The sequence below is a fragment of the Globicephala melas genome, chromosome 20 (assembly GCF_963455315.2).
Source record: "Globicephala melas chromosome 20, mGloMel1.2, whole genome shotgun sequence".
Lineage (NCBI taxonomy): Eukaryota > Metazoa > Chordata > Mammalia > Artiodactyla > Delphinidae > Globicephala > Globicephala melas.
In genome coordinates, this window is record NC_083333.1 from 22,349,696 (window position 1) to 22,369,652 (window position 19,957).

The 19,957-nt window shown below is 56.1% G+C and overlaps 1 protein-coding gene across 1 annotated transcript in view; it reads left to right on the forward strand.

Moving 5' to 3' along the window:
- CEP112 (centrosomal protein 112) overlaps positions 1-19,957 on the forward strand; it is a 475,621-nt gene that overhangs the window by 453,001 nt on the left and 2,663 nt on the right. The window lies entirely within an intron of this gene.

Sequence of the window (19,957 nt, forward strand, 5' to 3'; positions counted from 1 at the left end):
GGCGAGCGGGAGAAGGGATGGGAGCCAGCTGTGGCCCCTTGGGTTTGGCATCTTTTAACACCTGTGATCTCTCGTCACCGGGTCCCCAGTAGCGTCCCCTTGGTCACACACCCTGTGAATTAGGCCAGTGGGGATGCCCCATCCGATCTCTGCATTTGGTTGGTTCTTGGAAAATTGGGATGAATTTTCAGCGTAGCCTGGTAATGCAAAATGATATATATTATTTCTTCCAGAATCCAATCCAACGTTTTTTTAAAAAATCATCTGCTCATTTAGATATTATACACTGCAGCCTACGTGCTCCCGTAGAAAAGAGGAACATCCTCCACGCAGCCCCACCTTCCCAGCCCAGGAGCTGCGTGGACAGCTTCGCATTCTCTCACCCAGAACCCCTGGTCAGCCTGGGGTCCCAGTCACAGGCCTTGGCCCTGAGACAGAACGAGTCCACGCGTGAAACTGGATGCTGGGAATGTGAGTATCGCCAGCGTTTGATTTTTGTGACGTTGGAACCCAGATGTCTCCATTTAGACACACGTGTGGTGTGTTTTATGAACCCAAACTTGTTAGGCAGACGGCCGTGTGTGCAGGTCCAGACTCGGCCGTTTACTGCCCGGCCTGGCGGGGACGAGTCCTGTAGCCCTTGGATCCCCTTCTCTCCAGCGGCGTGGGACGAAGCACAGTCCCCTGGGAGGCAGGCACCTGCCCTGTGTGCAGCTCTGGGCAGATGAAAATGGCCGAATCTTGTCCTTGCCCTTAAAGAGCTTAGGGCCCAGATCTCGGGGAGAGGCCCCCTTACCGCCCAGTGGGACGGGCCTTGGATGCAGACACAGGGGTCCCAGGAGGGCCTGGCCCCGCTGGAGAACCCACAGCGAGATGTGGGGCACGAACTCTGCCGGAGGGAGAGGCTGTCCGAGGCTCCACTGGTGCCCCTGACGGTTCAGATGTTACAATCTGTTTTGACTTCTTTTCTTGCAACCGTAAGAGCCCAAGACAAGCAGTAATGGGCCTGGAGCACGGATTTTGGTGCTTTGGAGGGAGTCTTTCTGCCTGTGAGCCTGCCAGGGAGAGAGTGCAGACGGTCTGCTAAGGGGCAGGGGGAGAAAGGGCTCCCCTGAGCACATCACCCCAGTGCTGAGCCCTGTGGAAGGCTGGCCTGGCCCCGGGGTGGGAGGGGGGGTGAGGAGCTGGCCTGGGGCCTGGTTGAAGGCTTATCAAAGTCTTATCGATGGGCCGACTTTGATCTCTTATCTTCCAGCCGAAGAGGTAACGCATATGCTCACTGATGAATTGCATCTGGGTGGAGATCACGTGCCTTTGTGGTATTGGAGGCTTGTAGGGACAGACCAAGGTCTCTGTCAGTATCCCGCCTGAGGGTCAAAGTTCTGCCCCGTGCACCTTCTCATCATTTGCAGCCGGGGGCCTGGAGGGGATGCTCCGTAATGTCACTTTCCTCTCCGCCTGCCTGAGTCTGACATTACTCACCATTTCCGAAGTGGAATATGCTTGAACATTCCTGGAGAACCTTCCCAGACTGGATGCCCGTTTTTATCTCTGTAACAGTCTTACAGGCGGGCAGGGCAGGTAGGGCCATCCTGGTTATGGGGCTAAATGGCACTGAGTCCCCGATGGAGGGGGACCCGCCCTTGCCGCACATTCAGACAAGCAGTCAGCGCAGCCCGTGGACGGGCTCCGGCCGCAGAAGCTCAGCTCCGAGTGTTGCTGTGAAGCCCGCTGTAGCCACCGACGTGGTTCGTTGTTAGCTCTGAGCTCGGCACGGGCCCAGCGTTCTTTCCTCCACCACGGCCTCTGCCCTTTCGCAGCTGGCAGGACTCTTTTACAGCCACAGTTCCCCGTAATCCTGGAGATGGATTTTGCACTATCCTTGACCTCCTTGATTTGAGCCCCATAAGTTCCTCCCAAGCACGAGCTCCCGGCTGGGCCTGACTGAGCCCGGTGCCTGTGGTTTGCACGGGAGTCCTTGGGCAGTGTCCTAACTGGAGCAGGTGACTGTCACCCAGTGTCTGCTCTCTGAGGCCTCACCTCCCTTGGGCACCGTTCTCTTCCCGCTTTCACCCTCAGCTTTCCCGCCTGCATCTCTGGTGGAAGCTGCTGGAAGCCACTTTGCCCACAAGCGTGGAGAGCATGTCTGTGTCCTCTGTCCTCCCCCCACCCCAGCCCTTAACCGGTGACCAGCACATGCTGGGGCGTAAATACCCCAGCTCCCTCCTCCCCAAGCCAGGATGACCGCAAGGGCTGGCCTCCAGATCGGCCTGTGGATTGAACCTAAGTTCCCCTCCATGAGACACCGCCGGACATCACGGGCCACCTCCCCGCTCCCCTATGGGTTTTCCCTGAGACTGTTTCCTAATAATTCACACGAACTCCCATCTCAGGGTCTGCTTCTGGGAAGCCCGACCTAAGACAGTTGCTGAAGTCCAATGTGAATATCTAATCAAGGACAACCTCTTAGATTGTAACGCTGTCTCGTCGGGGTCTCTGCATCTGGAATCCCACTCCTCACGGAATCCAGCCCCTGACAGTCCACAGAAAGCACTTCCTAAAACACGGCTCAATCACACAGCTTCCCCACCAGCTGATGATGTGTTTCTCTATGAAGTCAAGGTCAGAGGATCAGGTTTCCCCTCAATCCAGCCATGCCAGCTCCCCTCTGGACACCCGCGTGCCTCGCGCTCTGGGCTCCTATGGGAAGATCCCGCGGGGAGCCAGCCCCTCCCCAGGCTGGGCCTCGCTTCCAAGCCCCTGATGTGCTGGTCCAGCTTCCAGGGCTGCCCCTATGTCACCTCATCCTGGGTGGGCTCAGCGCCCTCTCTCACCGCCACCCCCCCGACACGGGCATCTCCACTTTGGCCCTTACCCTGCTGTTGTCACACTGTCCGCTTCTGGGTTCGTCTCTCACACACTGAGGGCTCCAGGAGGACAGAGCCTCTGTCTGACCATCGTCGACACTGTCCCTGAGCCTAGGACAGTGCATGGCCCGTGGCAGTCACCTGCATGTGTGGGTCAGGCTGACCTGGCGACGCTCTTTGAAACTCAGTGCTCGGAACTGAATTGTGTCTCCTCTCAAGTTCATACGTTAAACCCCTAACCCCCAATGTGATGGAGTTTGGAGGCAGGGCCTTTGGGAGGCAATGAGGGTTAAATGAGGGCATGAGGGTGGGACCCCATAATGGGATTAGTGCCCCTATAAGAGGAAGAGGACAGAACTCCCTCTCCCTCTGCCATGTGAGGACACAGTGAGAAGTTGGTCATCCATAAGCCAAGTAAGAAAGCTCTCACCAGGAACCAACCTGGCTGGCCCTTGATCTTGAACTTCTAGCCTCCAGACCTGAGAGAAAATAAATATCTGTTGTTTAAGCCACTCAGTCTATGGAATTTTGTTACGATAAGCAGAGCAGACTAATACCCCTGGCAGAGTCAACCCAAATATATACATTTCTGAGTGAGCACAAAAGCACCCGCACTGGAATCCAGCATTAAGACCTGCTAGAATTTTTTTTTTTTAATGATAGGAGAAAAAATTAAGGCATTTCTGTCCACTAATTTTATCTGCATATGATGACCATGGTACCACCCATTTGTTTTAGGGTATCTTGGTCCAGGCTTGTCTGAAAATCAGTGGACTAGCTCAGCAAGCCCCAAACCTGGCTTCCTCAGTCTCCAGAGCACAGCTCCGGGCCTCCGTGCAGAATGCTGACACGGTGACAGGTGCAGCCGGCAGCTCTGTCTGGCACCCCCGGGTCAGGGAACTAAGGCAGGTCTAAGGCCGGACTCTCCAAATGCTCTCACTCCATGATCCCACCTGATCTATTTACCCCCCTTTCCTGTTCTACTTTTAAATTTTTTGTATTATTTGCATGTGGTATACGAGGTCAGCAGGGAGGCAGGTATCCCCAAAGCCAAACAGTGTGGATCCATCAGAGATGAAGGCAGGGAGGCCAGCCTGGAGGAGGAGGCATTCTGACCACTCTCAAGGCGCGTGGACATGAGCTTCACCTTCCTAGGCTCAAAGTCACCTTTTTTTCCCGGTTCTCTGAGGGCCGGCCAGAGGGGTAGTGTGCACTTTCTTACTCTGTCTTGAGTGGGGGGATTGGGTGAGAAGGGGTCTCCCAGACCCCACCTGCTCCATCTGCACCCCTGGCCACCGGGCAGCCCTTGCCTCCTGGCCTGCGGGACTCCAGGGGGGCGCCCTGCCTCCTGCACTGCCAGCATGTTGGCCGGGGCTTTGCTGCCAGCAGCGGTCACTGCCCTTGCCAGGAACTCGTAAGGGTGATCCCACAGCCAAGGCTTTGTAGCCCCTCATGGAGAGCGAGCGAGGCTGTGTAGCTTCCCCTTCAGCTGATCCAGGGCCCGTGGGCCTCCCCCGCACCAAGGCCATCAGCCCTTAAGAAATAAAGCAAGTCCTTCTCCGGTGCTCGAGATCCCTGCAGGGGCTCCGCCAGGGCCCACGGGGGCAGAGCCCCAGCCCCAGCCGCGGAAGCATCTTCAGCCTTCCCCAGCCGCGGAAGCGTCTTCAGCCTTCCCCGCAGAAGGCTCTGGGGACGAGGGCAGGGCAAGAGTTAAGTTCTGGGCTGAGGCTTCAGTGTTCAATTTCTCTATTTCCTGTTGATGACATTATTGTCTTCCTACAACATTGACACATGTTGCTTTCATCTGTTTCATTTCAAGACATGAGCACACTCACTGGAAACTATGCTTAATAGCTAAACTCGAAACATTTGGACTTCCTTTCCTTCTCGACTCTTGCTGGAATGCCGCATTCTCTGCTGGGTTGGTTTTTTGGGTGGTGGTGGCCTGGGTTTTCTTCAGCCACCATTTGTAAACCAGCAGAGAGTGGCTGCCTGGCCCATTGCGTCAGGCCCATCTGTTACTCAGGGGACGCTTCCCTCGGGTGGGGGTGGGGAGGCCAGGGTGCATCCACCCCCTCGTCATGGCAGTTGCCCAGCACCTCCTGGCCTCTGCTTTGGCCCAGCTCCCTCCCCTGCCTGTGCAGCTAGGGGATGGGCAGGTAGGTTCTCCCCGAGGTGGCTGCGTCCTTGAGCTCCTTGACTCGTGGCTTAGACCTTCTGAACAGAGCCGCCGGAGCAGAGAGGTGAGCGTGTCAGTCTGGACCCAAGGACTCCAGGGAACAAACAGGCCTGGCTGCCTGGGCGTGGCAGCTGGACAGGCCTCCCCCTGGCGTGGCCTCGGATGGCAGGCGCCGTTGGAAGCAGGCCAGCCTCATCTGGTTGGAATTGGGTTTGACACATGTTTCCAAACCAGGTTGCAGCCACTCAACCTTCCCTGGGCTGGGGTGGCATCGCCTGTTGACACAGTCTGCAAAGGGAGCGAGTCAGCTCGTGGAAGAGCCTGGGAGGGGGCCACCCACCTGGCCTGGGAGACTGCCCTGAGCTCAGCAGGCCCAGCTGCACCAGGCTCACCAGAGCATCTTAGACATTTTCCTACGGGGAGGCCGGGGCGGGGGGCCGCAGCACAGTCTGGTTCTCTAAGACAGAGGTGAACATCTACAGGGCCCCTACTGTATACACGGACTTTCATGTCCACCTTCTTGTTTCACCCTCCCTGTAACAAGGTGGTTTATTCCCACTTCACAGTTGAGACAGTGGAGGCTCAGAAAGGGTAAAGTCTGTGCCCAAGCTCACACAGATTTCAGTGGTGCAACTGGGGCGTGAGCCCAGGCTGCAGTCTTCCTCTGGCTGCATCACACCCGTCCTCTTCCCAGCAGCCTGGGGTGCGGGTGTGGTGCGATAGCATTCAGCCCGCCTGGTTGCCCTAGAAGGGCCCATGGACCCCTCCCTCCTCCTTTTCCCCCACTTCGCCCACCCTGGGCCCTTTCTGCCCTGCAGATCCGCATTTCAACCGGGTAGGAAGCAGGCTCACCAAAGCTAACAGGTAGGTGAGCGCGGCTGTGTGCATTCTGTCCAGGGGGAGAGGACGTTTGCGGCCACCCTGGGGCCCTTTCAAGTCTGCAGACCTGGCCAAGAGTCTGAGATGGCAGGAAGTGTGGAGAACACAACTTTCAAGGGAGAAGCCTGTGTGGCGAGTAGAGGTGCTGAAGGGATCACAGGGCCGGGGAACATAGCACTCTTACCTGTTCAGATTCACCAACACAAGCCCCCTCGCTCAGGAAATCCTCCATTTTCTCATCTGGTATTTCCAAGCCGTTCGTTTTCTGGTTTGTGTGTGTGTGAGTGTGGGCGTCTGCGTCAGGCAGTACAGAGACCCGTATGCAGTCTGAGCACGGGGGTAGCATGGGACAGAGGAGGCTGAGCTGTCTCTCAAAGCTGACATTTCTGAGAGGGGCTGTTGGCCTGTCAGGTCGTCCCCGACAAATGGAGATCCTGGGTTGCTTGGGCCTCCAGATGGCCTTGTACTGCAGCTCTTCTGCAACCCTGGAAAAACGGGGCAAGACCAGGCTTATTTAAAACATTGTCCGGGTAGAAAAAGGCATTTCAAAATGGCAGGGTCGGGACTTCCCTGGCGGTCCAGCGGTTAGGGCTCTGCGCTTCCACTGCAGGGGGCGTGGGTTCGATCCATGGTCGGGGAACTAAGATCCCACAAGCCACACAGCACGGCCAAAAATATTAAAAAAATAAAAGTCAGGGAGGGTTAGTGGTGGTCGCCAGGGAATTCCCTCATCCTCCCCAATCATACGTTCAGGGGGTGAGAACACGTAGCCAACTGGACAAGGAATAAAAGTCCTCTCAGTGGGGTGGATCCCATCCTTAAAACGGCAGTGCAGGGGAGATGCCCTCGGATATGTAGGCCCGTGAGCCCTGGCTCCTTTCACTCAGAGGACGGCACGCTGACGCTGGACCAGGGTTTTTACGAAAACGCCCCTCTGCTAAAGGCGGCCGGCCGGCCACAGCTGGCAGGCCCCCCCACCGTCCTGGAGGGAGGTTCATGCAGCAGCTGCTTCCAGCCAGGGAGCTGGCACTGCCCCAGAAGGGCACCTAAACGAGTGGGACTGCATCTTCCCAGACCGCGCCGCCCCCCCCGCCGAAGTCCCTGTCTCATCAGCAGAGCCCACCTCCCAGGGAGCTGGGCGACCTCGAACTGCGACTTAGCCCCGCTGAGCTTTCAGCTTTGCTGGGCTGGCGGCAGCCCTGTGCACCTTGCAGAAGGGCTGGGGGGAATGGAGAGACCGACGCAGAGGCTGGTCTTTCCCACGCGCTGTGTTCCCACCCAGCCCCCGCCGCTCACCACTGAACGGTGACCTTCGTGAGGAGTCTGGAACCCTCTGCTTCTCAGTCTGTGATCTGGGCAGCCACACGGCCCCGTGATGGGAGGGCCCCTGCTGGGTTTAACGTCTACTGGCGCCATCTTGAAATTCCTAATAACGGTTGGACAGGGCCTGAAGTTGTGTTTTTTACTGCGGCAGGTCCCGCTACAAACTCTTCTGTGAAATAGGCTGATAACGGTGGTGGTCAGGAGGTGCCGCGTCACCTCTGCGCGTCACCTCTGCCGTCTTTTGCTGGTGTCACCTGTCGCTTGCCCTGGGCGGGATGCTTCCTCCCGTTCTTTCCGGTGCCCTCGGAGGGCGTCCCCTCCTTGATCTTCTCTATCTCCGTGGACTCCAAACCAAGGGTTCAAATATCTAGGGCACAGGGACCCAGACGTGGCGTTCACAGCCGTCTCCTCGGAGCCCTTGAAGCCCTTATCAGAAAGGAAACTGCTAACGACTCTGTCTCTGGTTTATGGCCGCTGGCTCTCTTTATGGCCCTTTTACTGCCCCATGGCGCCAAGGAGGGAGCCTCCCCACCTTCCCTCAGGGGACAGGGACAGCTTGGAGCCCCTGCGGCCGGGCAGGGTCTGGCTCTGGCGACGCCTGGCGAAGCCCCGTGGCAGCTCTTGCTGGACTGAGGGTGGTCACCCTGCCCACGTCTCCAGGAAAGGAGCATCCCAGCACTAGCGTCACTGCTGTCTCCGCGCCCGCGACTGCGGCAGGCGCTTTGGGCGTATTCTCTTGATCCTCATAACGTCCTGGGTCTATCAGGCACCAGCACGGAAAAGTGGCAAAGAAACCAAAGAAACTTAGCTCCATTTTATGGATGGGAAAATGAAGGCCTCAAAAAGATATATAAATAGGTAGGTAGGTAGGTAGGTAGGTAGATAGATAGATAGATAGATGATAGATAGATAGATGATAGATATAGATGATAGATGATAGATATAGATGATAGATACATAGATGATAGATGATAGATAGATGATAGATATAGATGATAGATATAGATGATAGATGACAGATAGATGATAGATAAATGATAGATGATAGACAGATAGATGATAGATACACAGATGATAGATAGATGATAGATAGATATGGCTTATTCAAGGTCACACCTCAATGGTGGTGGGGTCAGGATTTGAAACTTGATTTATCTTCCTGACTCCTGAGTCCAAAATGTGCCGTTCGTTAATTCCCCTGGTCCTCCCTTCATTCCACTGTGCTGCATTCGGGAGAAATGGAGCGCCTGGTCCTGGCAGCTTTGGCAGCACTTTGTACATGTGCCCAACAGCCCAGCACAGGCTGCGTGGTGAAGTGTGGGAAAAAACACTTCTGTGATGGGTGACCGTGGCTTCTTGTCTCCGTGTGTCCCCCTTTGTCTCCATCTCTTCCCAGCCTTGGGTGCCCTTGGGTAAGGCCCACCTCAAAGAGTATATTTATAGGGGAAACACCTTCTAAACTGGGTGTTGGAATTTTAGGGGGGCTAAGAAATAGCACCCCTTTCCTCTGCCCCAGGGCACAGCGGAGGGAGAGCAGACACAAGGGTCAGGCAGATGGAGGTGAAGCGTCCAGCAGGGACCAGCGACAGGGCTCCGCAGGGCCAGGTCTCCAGCAGGCACACTCGCCGCTTGACACTGGGCTGGAGAGACAACCTCGAACCTTCCCGTCGGGCCTGTCCTAGGGGGAACGGGGTGACGGGGGCACGCTGCAGGTCAACCCCGAAGAGGAAGGGGCAGAGCTGGAGAGCCCCATCATCTTCTGGGACCAGGGCCCCCCACCTGGAAACTAGAGGAATAAGCAAGGCAAGCATGGCCCCCTGCAGGGCGTATGGCCAAGACGCAGCCCCCCAGCTGACCAGCAGAGGACGGGGCTCGCCTGTGTCCACAAGGGCGGCTGGAAGACGTGGTCAGCGAGGAGACCTCCCCGTGCCTCCGTCCCTAAGTCTTTGAGCTCTGTTCACAGAAGTGGGCAAGGCCATGCATGGAAAACCCAAAGCTGTCCCCCTTGCCCCCCCTCCCTGAACGTCCCTCCAGAGTCAGAAAAACAGTGAATCCCCGCGCTGGGCCCACTGCACCCGGTAAGGTCACCCAGCCCCTCTCCCTAGAGAGGGAACTGAAATCTGACAACTGCTGGCCGGTGGTCACCGCAGGGCAGCCAGACATCCCTTCAGGGCCTCCCTCCCACCTCCCTTCCCTCCAAGGGGCAGCAGTAAACGCCTGCCATGCAGGGCACTGGGCTGGCTTCAAAGACGGCGGGAGATTCAGGTGGGCTTGCGTACCCACTTTGGTGTCTGTGGACAAGGCTCTGCCCAGAGGCCTCTGGGAAACCAAGGGCCAGGATGCATAGACCAGGCACCTGTAGCAGGAGGAGAGCACAGAGGGCCGGAGAGGAGCCCCAGAGGCACTCGAGGCCTTGGGTGGGTGAGACCCGCCTGCATCCCACCGGCTGCACCAGCGGCAGGACGTGCGCCCCGGCAGGAAGACGTGACACGTCGATGGCCACCGAGACACTCACCCGAGGATTCTAGTGAGACAGGCCTTTTTGCCAACGCAGAAAATGAAGGAGGCTGGAATCTCCACCGAAAAGGTTCCATGACACACAGCATCCCGCAGGATTTTAACCTCGATCGTTAAAAAACTGTTAAAATGAAGAGATCCAGCAGGCTGAGGTGGGTATCTGCTGCCAGTCATGCGAAGCTCTGTGGAAGGCGTGGCTTGAAGCTGGTCCCCGGGCTCCCCGACCTCACCCCGTGGGGCCCATCTCCCCGCTCTTGGGACGAGCAGCAAGAAACATATAACACGTCAACACACGGCAGAGCCGCGGCGCTGGCGCCGTGAAGGCCGCACAGAGGAGGAGGCGCCGTTTCCAAGCGGCAGGAAAGCACGCGGTCGCCGCAGGAGGAAGCCAGCTGGCTGCAGCCCTGAGCCGCATCCTCGGGGAGATGAGATGTGTCCACCTTGGGAAACCTCTGCGCCGGGAAGCGGAGCACGTACACCTTTCAGAAGCTACACTGACCAGCTAGCATGTGTCCGCGCAAACGCCACCTTAGCTGTGCCAGGATTTTATTCCCATTTTAGAGTTAAGGGAAGAGTCTCAGCCCCAAAGACGTGTAGGCCGTCCTCGTCGGGGAGCCGGGCCCAGCCCAGGCTGCCCTCCCCAGCCGCCCACAGGACTCATTCTCGGCCAGGGCTCCGTGTCCCCGACCGGGGTTCTCACCACTTCACTGTGTCACCTCACTTCATCCTCATGACAGGGACTTGTCTCCTCTCATTCCATGCTTGGGGAAACTGAGACCTGGGGAAGCGACAGCTCTCCGGTGGCGGGGAGCTGAGGACTTTCAGAGCCTCCGTGTTGACCTGTGACCCACACTCTCCTGGTTCGTAGTGACACTTCAGGATTAAAGAAAACCCCCTCCCCGGGGCCCACGAGGCCAGTCTGCCCACCTTGCTCTTGCTTTCTACGGGTTTCCGGAAAAGGGCTGCCTGGGGCCTGTGCGGGTCCCGCTCCAGCGGTCCCAGCTCCAGCCACCCCTGGGCTGCAGTTCACCGACTCCGGGGAAGATTCTGGGGTGCCGGCTCTTCCAACCCCCACCCCCACCCCGGCTTCGCCTCCCAGGGCGATCAGAGCCCCATCTTGTGCTCCTGGTTTCTCCTGCCCGGCGCCTGCACAAAAAATACCGACCCAGCTGTCAGGTTATGAAGTCTCCCTCTTCCCTGACGCCCCCAGACAGGCCGCTCAGGGCCAGCACCACGGCCTCCCTTCCACTCCGGGGCCTCGTTGCCCAGGGGTGGACGCCTGCCTTCCTCTTCCCGTCCTGGATCCTGAGAGCAGGCCCGGCTTCTGGGGCAGGCCAAGGGCACGCAGGACCTCCATTGTCTTGTAGAGTTTAAGGTTGACACCTTTTCACAGGGAAATCCAGAGTCCGGACGCCCTGGGGCGGGCTGCAGCGGGGTGGGGGGGCGGGTGGGGGGGGGGTGGGGGGGGCGTGGCCCAGGTCGGGCCACAAAGGTCGGAGCTCAGGGTAGGGGGCTGGGGAGGGCCGGGTCGGTCGCAGAAAAGCCAAGCTTGGGTGAAGCAGCTGCCCGACCTACACGAAGCCGCTGGCTGCCTAGGAAAAGCCCAAGTGGACACAGCCCTCGCGGCCACCCCCCGCCCTGCCCGCCCTGGTGGCAGAGCTCGCCCTCGCCAGTTTCACGGTCTTGGCCTCTGGAAGCCTTCCTGCAGCTGGGGGCTCCCCCGGGGGCCGAGCATCCACCAGGAAGACCCTGACACCCCCTCCCATCCCCCCCCCTTCTCCACTCAGCAGGCAGCCGTCTCACACCTGCCCGAACACCTGGCCCACTGTTCTCAGGTCTTCTCTGAGCTTGGACTAGAGATGGGGGGAGGGGACGGAGCCCCTCACTCACTCCCGATTGGTGACCATATTTTCTGGCCCCCAAATCAAGCCACCAGGTCTTGACCGTTTTCTTTTTTGTTGTTTTAGATTCTTGAAACTTTTCATTTATATTTTGGTCTCACAAATGATCATTTTAAAACTGACTCTTCTGTAAGGTCTTGATCATTTTCTGATTTGTGAAGTAATGGATTCACGTGAAAAGCTCTGATCTTCTTGAAAAAACAAACTCAGTTCTGGCCCAACTCTTCAGACAGGAAGATAGGGAGTGAGATTCCACCAACTTCAGCAGAAGCCTGAGGCCCGGACACCAGGCTTGTAGCTGATAATATCTAGTCCCCTCCCCCTGGACTGAGTATTTCTTCTCTGCAGAATTTGAATTTTTTTTTCAAGAAGATCGAATATTCCACTTAATTTTTCCCTAACATTTTCGCAGTTTTGGGCTGGTTCCTCGAGATTATGAAGACGGATTGCCAGTTTCAGTCCTGACTGTATCTTGTTCTGTGCTCGAGTTATTGGGGAAAGTGGTTATATCAAGAGAACGTTAGTAAGAGGAGTGAAGTTCAATTCACACATTTTAATTTGTGTTTGGGATACTAACGTTTTTGCTAAGAAGCCATAGCTAATGTGCAGATGATTTCTCCTGGTCTGTTCAGGGGACCTACTCTTCACGGTACATCATGAAGGTGATCATCAAAGAACAAAAAAAGACTTCTCCAAGGTAGTTCTGGGCCACGCCATTCAGGAGTGGCCCCTCACCTCCCTCTAAGTTCATCGACAGGAATTCTGAGAATTACTCTGTAAAGAACGTCATCATTCAGAGAATTAGCCCCAAGTCCCTGCTACTCTGGGCAGCGTTTTTAATCCCAAAGATATTCTCATTAGCATCTCTCTTCGAGGTTCCCATCACTCCAGAGGGAAGATTCATTTCCCTCTTCTAAATTCGAATGTGATGACTAACCAGTAACGTTCATATTTACCTTCTAGACCAATAAGTTCTGTGTCTCCATTTAGGGGAGAACATTCTTGGGAAAATGTGACAACAAAGTAAATGCTTCTGAGCGTGATCAAATGTCACTATCCCATAACCCACTAAAATCTCAAAACGATTTTGGTGTTCATTTCATAAACTTCTTGGAGAAATTTGATATATTTCTTATAGAAACTTCCAGTGACCTTTGAAGAACTTCTAACATGTTATAATTATGGCCAATTCATGCTGGTCGCCGCCCCCCATCCATGTGCTGTGATGTAATGAGGTGCAAAAAAGGTTCCTGTCACCTGTGTGTATATTGCAACTTGGTTCTTAGCGTCAGCAGTGTTGACTGACAGGGCAAAAGTCTTAGCAGCGGGTCTGTTTTTGCCATTCCCCTTCACGAAGGATGCAGCTCAGTCTGGGGGTCCAGAATCCGGGCATGGCTTGGCTGGCTGCCTCTGGCTCGAGGTGTCCCATGGAGTTCCGGGCCAGCTACCAATTGGGCCTCCAGGCATCTCCAGGCTCGGCTGGGTAGGAATCGTCTTCCAAGATCACTAGGTTGGTGGGTAGCAGGCCTCGTCTCTCTCCACATGGGCCTCTTCACTCCGCAGGGGTGCCTTATAATCCTAAAAATGTACCCGAGACAGAAGTCCTCGTCTTTTCATGACCTGATCTCAGAAGGGACATCCTGTCACGTCTGCCATATTCTACTTGTTGGAAGTGAGTCAGTAAGTCCCACTTGAAGGACTCGGCGGGAAGGAATTACACAGGGCATGAAGGCCAAGACGCGGGGTCATCGGGGGCCACCTTAGAGCCTGCCGACCACCGCCGTCCTTGACGCAGCGACTAAAGGCTGGACTCTGACAGGGGCGCTTCCGAGACCCGGCTCCAGCGCCCAGGCCAGCATCCGCGCTGCTCGGCCTGCGCACGTGTCTCACCCATTGTTCACTATTTCACAGGTCACCTCTGCCCACAGTGCAGTTCAACCGTTTATTAAGTCCCGACCTTGTGCCAGGGGCTGGGGTGCAAGTATAAAACACGGCCCCTTCGTCCTGGGGCTCATGGTGGAGCGGTGGAGCCAGAGCAGAGCAACCTGAATGTTCTGCTGAGAGGCGCAGCCTGAGTGCCGTGGAGGCAGGAAGAGATGCTCCCCGTCTGGGCGGGAGGGGTCGGGCGAGGAGTGAGGAAGCCAGAGAGGGTGGCCGGGTGGCCGGGGGACCCTTGAGCGTAAAGGCGCCGAGGAAGGAAAGCAGTGGCTCCGTGTGGGCTGCTCTTGGTGGGCGCGGGGGCAGCAGGAGACTGAGCGGAGGTCAGCCCGGCCGACCCCCCAGGCGCCATGCTCAGAGCTCTGGGCCTCATCCTGAAGGTCGTGTGCAGCCAGGAGAGGATCTGAAGCCAGGAAGGCCGCAGTCGACTTGGGAGTACAGAGCGCTCTCCGTGGTAGCATCACGGAAGGCGGCCCTGGGACCGGGGGCTGTAAACTGCAGGTGGGGAGGACGGTTAGAACATTCTGCTCTTCCTGACAACAAGAGATGAGAAGGGTCAGAGCCCAGTGGTGGTTGCAGGTATGGGGAGAGGGTGGTGCTTTCAGGCGATTTTTAGGAGGCAGAATGATCAGGGCTGGGCGCTGGACGGGGGTGCTTGAGGGACAAGGAGTCTGGACGCAGCCCGGGCTGCTCGCCGAGGCGGCGGGGATGCTGGGAACTGCCTGACGGAGGACGCCTGGCTTCCACGAGGCACAAAGGAAGTTCCTTTTGTTTCAAGAGCCTTAGATTGGAGAACCTGTGGCCGGCAGTCCACAGTGGGCAGGATGAAGGAGGCTCATGAAAGAGGTGGGGCTAGAGGGCTGGGAGGTCCGGGTCTCGGGAGAGCGGGCCTCGGAGCCGTGGATGGGGACAGAAGACTGGCCCAGAAAACGCCGTAGGTGGCAGGACCCAGAGAGGCAGGAGAGGGAGTCGGTCCTTGGTAGAAAGTCCTGCCGAGAAGCGCGAGGGACTTGAGAAGTAGGGGAGCTGCAGGCAGGCCAAGCACATACGCAGATCCAGGTGGGCCACGTGACTCACGTGGGACGCCGTCTACCTGGCTGCCGAGGGTTTTTGTGGGTGGAGGAGACCGTGAGGGGGAGGAAGTGTAGACGCGAGTGTAGACGCCTCTTGAAAGATGTCCGTCAGCCACCTTTCACTCCCAGTGCTTTCATGCCGGGGGGCAGGGGATGAGGACCTCGCTAGAGCATCAGCGCAGACCTGACGGAGGGAGGGAAGATTCCACAGGGAGCAAAGTCCAGACCCTCCCAGGTGTTCTGGGGCAGCCTGGGGCCCTGGCAAGCATGCCGGGCCACCGTGGCCCATCCTTTGAGCCGGGGAGGCACCCGTAGCTGGCAGAGATGCTGAGAACCAGTCAGGAAGCACTGATGTGAAAGAATAAAGGAGCCGACGTCAAGCCTGTGGCACAGCTTCACCTTCCAGATGTGGCTGAAAAGGAGCAGGACGAAACCTCAGGAGCAGAAAACAAAAATGTCTGCGGAGAGAGCTTGGGAGCACAGACCTATTTATCTGCAGAGTTTCCCATGTTGCCAGCTGGAGTGCTGACTTCAGGGATTTTTTTTTCCTATCTGTCTTTTACTTCCTTTTCTGAAAATAACCTGTGTGTGTGTGTGCACGTGCTTGACACTTTGGAGAAGATAAGTTCGGAAATCGGAACCTCTTTCTGGATTTGTTTGAATATTGATGGTCTCTTCTTGTTCCGCGCGCAGACCAACCCCTGAAAGTCAAACTCCACAATGATTCCTGGTGGGACACCAACGATGCCAGCAGTTTGTAGCTCCATTTATAATAAGTATTAAAAGCACTTGAAGGTAAATCAGATTAGGAAGTTTGAAATGATCGCTTTGGTTAACTGTGTTTTAAATTGAACAGACCCAAGACGATCATTTTTATTAAAAATATGCTTCCCTTGGGCTTCCCTGGTGGCGCAGTAGCTGAGAGCCCGCCTGCCGATGCAGGGGACGCAGGTTCGTGCCCTGGTCCGGGAAGATCCCACACGCCGCGGAGCGGCTGGGCCCGTGAGCCGTGGCCGCTGAGCCTGCGCGTCCGGAGCCTGTGCTCCGCAACGGGAGAGGCCACAACAGTGAGAGGCCCGCGTACCACACACACAAAAAAAAGCTTACCCCCAATGCTGCTAGGGATGGGATTTCCTAAGGAAACCTCACTTTTTTGATTGTGGCTTCAAAGTCTCCACCTTGACATCCCCACTCCTCCCCCACCCCTCTCCAAATGGGAGGAAGTAGGGAGAGGGTGGCAGGAAGCTGAACCCGTCTTTTCCTTCTCCCAGACTCTGTAAAAGCCAATTCTCCCTTAGGTGCACCAACCCCACTGAGATGCACGTGGAAACGTCTGTCACCATTAAAGACTTGGTGGAACCCCCCTCCCCCCGGAGCCGGCTGAAGGGAGCCCACTTCCGGGGGTCGAGGCTGTTCATTGGTAGGTGCTGAATGACATGTGCTTCTGCGGAATTTCCAGCTCAAGCCCTGTGATGATGTTTTTAGGAAAGCATCCCAAATTATTATTATTCTTTAAAGTAGCAACCTTCCTTTATTTAACTCACTTGAGAATATTTGATTACGTTCATAATTGTAGTAATTAAGATGGCTGATGATTTTTTCACCTTTTTTGTGATCATTTAACTTGGCGATTATTTTTTAAAATTTTATTGGCGTATAGTTGATTTACAATGTTGTGTTAGCTAAATTCTATTTACCAGCCCTGCCATGGCAGCCAAAGACTCAAGGTGCTCAGGACCCCCTTAGACAGCCCTGCCTTGGGTCTCCTCACCATAGGATGGGGGAAAAGAGGGTGCAGCAGGAGTGCGGGCCCTCGGAGGTTCTAGCTCAGCTGCGAAACGGGCCAAGAAATCTTGGGGAAATCTCACCTCCTCTTCGCTTAATTTTCCTCATCTCTTAAATGATGGGTTGGGTTCGATGACATTTGAAGGGCTCCCCTGGCTAGAAGATGCTGATATATTGGGGGAGTACTGGATAGGATGCCTTTGAGAGCCGGCAGACAGCACAGCCCCCTGTGCCACCCAGCTCTGCCCCTCTCCCCTGGGAAGTCAGCAGGGGGTGGGGGGTGTCACCTCAGCAGGAGCCCCCTGCTCAGCTTCCAGGCCTCCAGCCCAGAGTGTGGCTCCTAACTGGAGGGCATCTTTGCTGCAGAGATGGGAGTTTCTTCCCAGAATAGCTAACAGGCTATTGAGGAAATGGGGTGACTGCACAGAAATCACTGCCGGGTTCTGAGCTCCTGCGATGTGTTAAGCATGGCGCTGGGTGTTTACCTCACAGCAGCCTTTTGAGGGGTGTTCCCTGCACTTCACAGGTAAACACACGGGGCAGGGCCTCAGAGCGTTTAGGTGACTTGCAGTCTCTAGAAAGGCTACCTGAGTGTCTCTCCACCACCCCCCCACCTCCCCAAACAAAGCTACATTGTCTAAGGTGCCACTTTTCCAAAGAAATAAAAGACAAAGTCATGGAGTCTTAAAGAGTGATGTCCTGGGTCCGAGCTCCTCTGAAGTCGCAGCTGGTGTGACTTCCCCTCCAGAGGGGTTTTTGTCGGGCTGACTGAAGTTTGGAGATCTGGCCGGATGCCTGTCAGGGAGCGCTGAGTTTTCTAGGATTTCAGCCGGTACATAACTGCAGAAGAGAATCACTCTCTGCTTTATTAACCTTGTCTGCACCTGGGCCAAGTGGGTTGCTGGTCCTGGGTAGGGTTTGTCTTTAAAGGAGGGGGGAGCGAGCATGTGCAGAAATCCATCACCTTGCTTTGCAGTTTCCAGGCAACTGCGCAGGATTACAACAAGTCACGTGACCTTGCGGCTGCCAGGAAGAAGGGGAGAATGGAAAACTGTGCTATCTTGAGAAAGGGGCCGGGTGTGAGCAATGGCCTTTGGATTCTCCTCCAGAAACGCTATCAACAAGTAGTCGGAGACCTGGAGGCCTGAGAGGACTCCCGGCTTCTGGGTCCCCAGTCCAGCCCCACTGCTGGGTGGCAAATGTACCACCAGGGGACAGGCGAGGGGTAAACTGGGGGGAGGGGAGTCACTGGCCCAAGGTGACCGAGCACCTGTTCTGGAAACCAGGCTCTCCGAAGGGTTATTACTGAGAGGACCAAACTGAACTCAGCCTTGTTCCTGTGGCGCTATCTCCATCCGCCCTTCTTGTCACTACAGCCCTGGGCTAATGAGGGAGCAGAAGGCGAGCCCTTGGGTTAAAGCGGAGCCTGTGATGGTTAGGGCTGGGGGGGAGGGCAGTGGAGGGGAGGAAAACCACCCATGAAGAGCAGCTTTCCACTTCCTTCTCGAAAGCCTCCTCTTTCTGATCATTGTTTATTTTGATTTTGGATGTTTGGAATTTGCAACCTCCCCTCCCTCACATTGCGTGCGCACGTGTGTGCGTGTATGTGTGTGCGTGTGTGCGTGTGCACTCACACACATGCTGTTGTTGTTTATACTGCAGACGCTTTTATGGCAATTCATCCCCTTCTGTATACACTTTTGGCCCTAGGATCACACCCTCTGTGGCTGAAAGACTCCTGGGAACCACAGGGACAGCTTTGCTCCCGGCTCTCCTGGGTCACCCAAGGGGGTGGGTGGGCAGCACTCTGAAAGGCTGGGCTGTTGGAGGGAGCTGACCTCAAGTGGACCGGCTTCCAGTTTCCTTGCACCCAGCAGCTGTCCCAAGGCAGGGCTGAGTCATCTGGCCACACCCGCTCACTGGCCTGCCTGGTTTGCCCCAAGGTGGCCATGTGTTTCATAGCCTGGACCACTGGCTTTATGCCAGCCTGGCCACCTGGGGAGGTGAGCCAAGGAGCAGAGCATGGACACAGAGAGGCAGGTCTTGGGGAGGGAGATGCCACCCCCCCACGGTGCCCAGGAGCTGACAAGTCCGGCAGCGTGGCTTTCCAGAGCTCTGGTCCCTTGTCACAGCCAGGAGAGCATCTTCCCTGCTGCTTGTCGTGTTCCAGCAGGTCACGGGGTGGTGCATCCTCTTCCCCTTTTCCTAGGGAAACCTAAACAGACAGAGAAACACGCTTCTTGCATGTTTTAAAGTCCTAAAGGCCTAATGAAGGTTCGAGGCACCTCTGCATTGAAAAGGGTTTGTCGCCCATTCAGTTCACTAAGGAAGTAAATAAAGAAAAAGTGAGTAGAGTTGAAAGCCGCAGCTCTGAGGATGCCAAGCTCTTCCTCTCACCTCCGGGACAAATTTGGGCTGCACCTTTATGTTTTTTAAGAGGAGGAAAAATCAATTATTAGCTCATCATATGAGAGATCGTTCTATAGCAACGGACAAGTAAATAATGTTCTGGGTGTGTGGTATGTTTTCTTAGTACTTTAAGTGAGAAGGTTGTACCTCCTAAACGTTATTGGATGGATGTTGGGAAGGATTCAAAGGTGGCAGTGGGGTGAAGAGTTTTCAATACATTAAAACTGAGAGTCGATGGGGAAAAAAGACATCCCATGTCTGTTTAATATGTAACGTATGGGAGGATGAGAGATGGGAGGGAGAGAGCGTTGCCTATGCAGTTGATACAGAAAGACGGTCGATGTGTGTGCTGGGAGAGTCCTGATGGCCAGCTTGGGGATTTGGGGTTAAATCTTCAGGACACTGAGGCTTGCTTCCCAGCGAGGTGTCAGGGCCCCTCTCCAGCACTCAGGCCTCTGCTGGCAGAGTCACACTCCCATCTTCACACATCCACAAACTACGCACCTTGACCCTAACTCACACTAACTCACACTCGGAGGCAGGAGCGCACAAGCACGTCCCTGCCTTCTGCGTCCAGGTCCGCGTCCCTCCTGTGACACTTGGCCATCCCATCCGGGGACTAGCCACTCCAAGCCCAAAGTCCCAGGGAAACTTGAACAGAGGTAGAAAAGTGTTCGATGATAGAAAACAAAACAAAACAAAAAAACCTGCCTGCTTGCAGTTCTTGCGATGGCCGGGATGCCACAATAAACTTGCTTTCCCGAGCTGGGGAGGACGCAGCAGGCCGGGGGAGGAAGCCAGAGCACTTGAAAGGCGGAATCAGAACTCGGGCCGGGAGCGCCCGGGTGGCCTCGGGGGCCTGGCGGGGGGCGGGGGCGGGCTGGGCCGGGCCGGGGCGGGCGCGGCGCGCTGTCCCTTTAAGGCGGGAGGCGCGGGCCGGCCGAGCGCGGCAGTGATTGGCGCGGCGGGATCACTGGCGGCCCGGGCCCGGCCCGGGGGAGTCGGCTGGAGCCGGCTGCGCTTTGATAAGGTCCTGGCAACTCGGTAACCACCCGAGCGCCGGGAAATAAAAATAACCCCTCGCAG